A 6,560-nucleotide genomic window follows, 5' to 3' on the forward strand; every position below is an offset into this window, starting at 1 on the left:
ACAAAAGTCAGAGAATATAGCCATCATGCATCTTTGAAAAGGTAGCAGGTGCATTACATAAACCAAAAGGCATACGTCTAGCTATCAGCAGAAGTACCAAAAGCGCATGTAAAAGTAGTCTTTGATTGATCTTTAGCCGACACAGGTATTTGAGAGAAACCAGAATAACCATCTAGAAAGCAATAATGTGTGTGTTTGCATAATCTTTCTAGCATTTGATCGATAAAAGGTAAGGGGTAATGATCATTCTTAGTAGCCTTATTTAATTTGCGGAAATCAATTACCATCCTATAACCTGTAATAATTCTTTGTGGAATCAATTCATTTTTATCATTAGGAACAACAGTAATACCTCCCTTCTTAGGGACACAATGAACAGGACTTACCCACTGACTATCAGCAACGGGATAAATTATACCTGCCTCCAGAAGCTTTAGTATTTCTTTTCTTACCACTTCTTTCATTTTAGGATTCAGACGTCGTTGACGATCACGAACTAGTTTGGCATCTGCTTCCAAATTTTTTTATGTTGACATAGATTGGTACTAATGCCCTTAGGATCATCCAGAGTATATCCAATAGCAGCACGGTGCTTCTTCATAGTTTTCAATAATCTTTCTTCTTCATGCTTTGAAAGGTTAGCACTAATAATAACAGGATATATCTTCTTTTCATCAAGATAAGCATATTTAAGATTATCAGGCAACAGTTTAAGCTCAAACATGGGATCACCCTTAGGTGGAGGAGGATCCCCTAGGATTTCAACAGGCAAATTGTGTTTCAGCATGGGTTCCTATTTAAAGAATACTTCATCTATTTCCCTTCTTTCATTCATAAACATATCATTCTCATGGTCTAGCAAATATTGTTCTAAAGGATCACTAGGAGGTACGGCAATAGAAGCAAGACCAACAATTTCATCCTTACTAGGCAATTCTTCTTCACGGTCTCGTTTACTAAATTTAGAGAAATTAAATTCATGAGTCATATCATCTAAGCCGACAGTAACAACATCCCTTGTGCAATCTATGGTAGCATTAACAGTATTTAAGAAGGGTCTACCAAATAAAATGGGACAAAAACTATCTTGTGGGGAACCAAGAACAAGAAAATCAACAGGATATTTAGTTTTCCCACACAAGACTTCAACATCTCTAACAATTCCCATTGGTGAAATAGTATCTATATTAGCAAGTTTAATTGTGACATCAATATCTTCTAACTGAATAAGTGCAATGTCATGCATAATTTCGTTGTATAAGTCAATAGGTATTGCACTAGCACTAGCACCCATATCACATAAGCCATGATAACAATGATCTCCTATTTTAACAGAAATAACAGGCATACCTACCACAGGTCTAGGTTTATCTGTATCACGGGGTTTAGCAATTCTAGCAGTTTCATCACAGAAATAAATAACATGCCCATCTATATTATCAGACAAGAGATCTTTAACAATACCAATATTAGGTTCAACTTTAACTTGCTCAGGAGGTGTATATGTTTTAATATTGCTTTTACGAATCACAGTTAAAGCTTTAGCATGATCCTTTATCCTAACAGGGAAAGGTGGTTTCTCAACATAAGAAGTAGGAACCATAGGATCATTATAAGTGATAGTCTTTTCTTCAACTTTAATGGGTGCAGCAAATTTTACTTCTATGGGAGGATGATATTTAAACCATTTCTCCTTAGGGAGATCAACATAAGCAGCAAAAGATTCACAGAAAGAAGCTACTATCTCAGAGTCAAGTCCATATTTAGTGCAATTTACAAAAAAATATTGGTATCCATAAAAGATTTAACAAAATCAAAACTAGGTGTCATGCCTGACTCCGTACCATTGTCGAGGTCCCAATCTTTGGAATTGAGCTTAATTCTATCCAATAATCCATCTTAAATCCAATAGTCTTCATCATAAACAGCCACAAGAAGTAATCGAGCATGGTGCGTTATTATCAGAAAGCCGAGCATAAAAAATTTGTGAATAATCATTTTCTCTTGGAGAGCTCATGATTGGGGGCATGAATATAACATTGATTTAAGCCTCCCCAAGCTTGAGCGATGCTTTCTCCTTCGTGAGGCCAAAAATTATATATATAATTGCGATCACGATGAACAAGATGCATAGGGTAATACTTTTGATGAAATTCCAAATTTCAATCTTCTATAGTTCCATGATCTCGTATCATCACATAGCCTATACCATATCAATGCGTCTCCCTTCAAAGATAAAGGGAAAACCTTCTTCTTAGCAACATCATCGGGTATACTTGCAAGCTTAAATAATCCACAAACTTCATCCACATATATTAGGTGTTCATCAGGATGCTTTGTTACATCTCCTGTAAAAGGATTAGCTAGTAGTTTTTCTATCATACCCGAAGGATACTTGAGGGAGTCCTGGATTAGGGGGTGTTCGGGTAGCCGGACTATACCTTCAGCCGGACTCCAGGACTATGAAGATACAAGATTGAAGACTTCGTCCCGTGTCCGGATGGGACTTTCCTTGGCGTGGAAGGCAAGCTTGGCGATGCGGATATTAAAGAGAGAGATATTGGTAACCGACTTTGCGTAACCCTAACCCTCTCCGGTGTCTATATAAACCGGAGGGTTTTAGTCCGTAGGACAACTTCATCATAAAACAACCATACCATAGGCTAGCTTTTAGGGTTTAGCCTCCTTGATCTCGTGGTAGATCTACTCTTGTACTATCCGTATCATCAATATTAATCAAGAAGGACGTAGGGTTTTACCTCCATCAAGAGGGCCCGAACCTGGGTAAAACATCGTGTTCCTTGCCTCCTGTTACCATCCGGCCTAGACGCACAGTTCGGGACCCCCTACCCGAGATCCGCCGGTTTTGACACCGACATTGGTGCTTTAATTGAGAGTTCCTCTATGTTGTCGCTTTTAGGCCCGATGGCTCCTTCGATCATCAACAACGATGCAGTCCAGGGTGAGACTTTTCTCCCCGGACAGATCTTCGTCTTCGGCGGCTTCGCACTGCGGGCCAATTCGCTTGGCCACCTTGAGCAGATCGAAAGCTACGCCCCTGGCCATCAGGTCAGGTTTGGAAGCCTAAACTACACGACTGACATCCGTGGGGACTTGATCTTCGATGGATTCGAGCCACAGCCAAGCGCGCCGCACTGTCTCGATGGGCATGATATAGCTCTGCCGCCGAACAGCGCCTTAGAGGCCGCACATGCATCGGTTTCGACCATTGATTTGGAGCCTACTGCGCCGATCGAGGATCAGCGGTTGGACGCTGCCTCAGGGGCTGCGATCTCCGAGGCGATCGAGCCGAACTCCAGCCCCGCACTCCGCATGGCCCGTGACTCCAAGGAGCCGGATTCCTCTCCGAATTCCGAGCCCCCCGCGCCCCTGCCGATTGAATCCGATTGGGTGTTGATAATGGAGTTCACCGCCGCGGACATCTTTCAGCACTCGCCCTTCGGCGACATCCTGAATTCTCTAAAGTCTCTCTCTTTATCAGGAGAGCCCTGGCCGGACTACGGTCAGCAAGGTTGGGATACGGACGATGAAGAAATTCAAAACCCACCCACCACCCACTTCGTAGCCACTGTCGACGACTTAACCGACATGCTTGACTTCGACTCCGAAGACATCGACGGCATGGACGACGATGCAGGAGACGAACAAGAACCAGCACCTGTTGGGCGCTGGAAGGCCACCTCGTCATATGACATATATATGGTGGACACTCCAAAGGATGGAGATGGCGATGGAACAGCGGGGGACGATACCTCTAAGAAACAGCCCAAGCGCCGGCGTCAGCGGCGCCGCTCTAAATCCCGCCAAAGCAAAAACGGTGATTCCGGCACGGGAGATAATACTACTCCGGATAGCGCCGAAGAACACCCCCTCCAGCAAGATTCAGCACAGGAGGACAGAGAAGCCAGCCCTCACGAGAGGGCGGCGGACCAAGAGGTTGAGGACGATAATTATACGCCTCCCTCCGAAGACGAGGCAAGCCTCGACGATGACGAGTTCGTCGTGCCAGAGGATCTCGCCGAACAAGAGCGTTTTAAACGCAGGCTTATGGCCACGGCAAGCAGCCTCAAGAAAAAGCAGCAACAGCTTAGAGCTGATCAGGATTTGCTAGCTGACAGATGGACTGAAGTCCTTGCGGCCGAAGAGTATGAACTCGAACGCCCCTCCAAGAGTTACCCAAAGCGCAGGCTGCTACCCCGACTAGAGGAGGAAGCACCTACATCACCAGCGCATGACATGGCCGACCGGCCACCTCGTGGCCGCGACAGAGAGGCCTCTTGGCCCTCCACTCAAGCCATGCCCCGATGCCGCGTCAAGCATACTAAGGCACGGGAAAATGCGCCCGACCTGCGCGACATACTGGAGGACAAGGCAAGGCAAACAAGATCGATCTACGGATCGCGCAGGCGCCCCACGGCACGTGACGGTGATCGTCACTCCGGATGCAATAAATCCGGCCGGGCCGAACTCAACAGACAAAGCTCCTTCGAGCTGCATCGTGATATAGCCCAATACAGAGGCGCCGCACACCCACTATGCTTCACAGATGAAGTAATGGATCATAAAATCCCTGAGGGCTTCAAACCCGTAAACATCGAATCGTACGATGGCACAACAGATCCTGCGGTATGGATCAAGGATTATCTCCTTCATATCCACATGGCCCGCGGTGATGATCTACATGCCATCAATTACCTCCCACTCAAACTTAAGGGACCGGCCCGGCATTGGCTTAACAGCTTGCCAGCAGACTCAATCGGTTCTTGGGAGGACCTAGAAGCCGCATTCCTTGACAACTTCCAGGGCACTTATGTGCGACCACTGGACGCCAATGACCTAAGCCACATAATTCAGCAGCCAGAGGAATTGGCCAGGCAATTTTGGACACGGTTCCTAACAAAGAAAAACCAGATAGTCGACTGTCCAGACGCAGAGGCCTTAGCGGCCTTCAAGCATAATATCCATGACGAGTGGCTTGCCCGGCACCTGGGACAGGAAAAGCCGAAATCTATGACAGCCCTCACGACACTCATGACCCGCTTTTGCACGGGAGAAGACAGCTGGCTAGCTCACAGCAACAATTTAACCAAGAACCCTGGTAATCCAAATACCAAGGACAAAAGCGACAGGTCGCGTCGGAACAAACAAAAGCGCCGCGTTAACAGCGACAGCAACGAGGATACGGCAGTTAATGCCGGATTCCGAGGCTACAAATCCGGTCAACGGAAAAAGCCATTCAAAAGAAATACTCAGGGCCCGTCCAGTTTGGACCGAATACTCGACCGCTTGTGCCAGATACATGGCACCCCCGAAAAGCCAGCCAATCACACCAACAGGGATTGTTGGGTGTTCAAGCAGGCAGGCAAGTTAAGAGCCGAAAACAAAGACAAGGGGCTGCATAGCGACGACGAGGAGGAGCCCAGGCCGCCGAACAACAGTGGACAGAAGGGATTTCCCCCGCAAGTGCGGACGGTGAACATGATATACGCCAACCACATCCCCAAGAGGGAAGCGGAAAGCGATGCGTTACGGCGTATATGCGATAGAGCCAGTCGCCCCAAAGTTCAACCCATGGTCCTCCTGCCCGATCACCTTTGATCGAAGGGACCACCCCACTAGCATCCGTCCATGGCGGCTTCGCCGCATTGGTTCTAGACCCAATCATTGACGGATTTCATCTCACAAGAGTCCTCATGGACGGCGGCAGCAGCCTGAACCTGCTTTACCAGGATACAGTGCGAAAAATGGGCATAGATCCCTCGAGGATCAAGCCCACCAAAACGACCTTTAAAGGCGTCATACCAGGTGTAGAAGCCAACTGTACAGGCTCAGTCACACTGGAAGTGGTCTTCGATCTCCGGATAACTTCCGAAGCGAGGAGTTAATCTTCGACATAGTCCCGTTCCGTAGTGGCTATCACGCACTGCTCGGGCGAACCGCATTCGCAAAATTCAACGCGGTACCGCACTATGCATACCTCAAGCTCAAGATGCCAGGCCCTAGAGGAGTAATCACGGTCAATGGGAACACTGAACGCTCCCTCCGAATGGAGGAGCACACGGCAGCGCTCGCAGCAGAAGTACAAAGCAGCCTCTCTAGGCAGTTCTCCAGTTCGGCCTTCAAAAAGCCGGACACTGTCAAGCGCGCCCGGAGTACCCTACAACAAGACCGCCTGGCACGTTCTGAGCTAGCGTAGCAATGCGGCCCCAACCCTAGCCCTCGCGATATAGCGAAACCAGTGCTTCGCGTACATAACTACGCTCTTGAAATACCATGGGCACAGGGGAAGGGGCACTATCACGGCACGCCCGAAATACGGCTTAAACCGCACCAGGGGCTGCCGGATTCCTTTTTTTTCTTACTCTCAGACTCCATACTTCGGACGAACCCGTTCGGCATTCAACCTGCCGCACCAAATGATGCAAGAATCTAGGAACGCAGACAAGCCACGCCGCCGCATTATGGAACTTCCAGGTGGTCTTCTATTGCGAGCAGTATACCTGTTTTTAATACAATTCCGCAGCCTGCCCCTGGCCAGG

The sequence above is a fragment of the Triticum urartu genome, chromosome 2 (assembly GCF_003073215.2).
Source record: "Triticum urartu cultivar G1812 chromosome 2, Tu2.1, whole genome shotgun sequence".
NCBI classification, from domain to species: domain Eukaryota; kingdom Viridiplantae; phylum Streptophyta; class Magnoliopsida; order Poales; family Poaceae; genus Triticum; species Triticum urartu.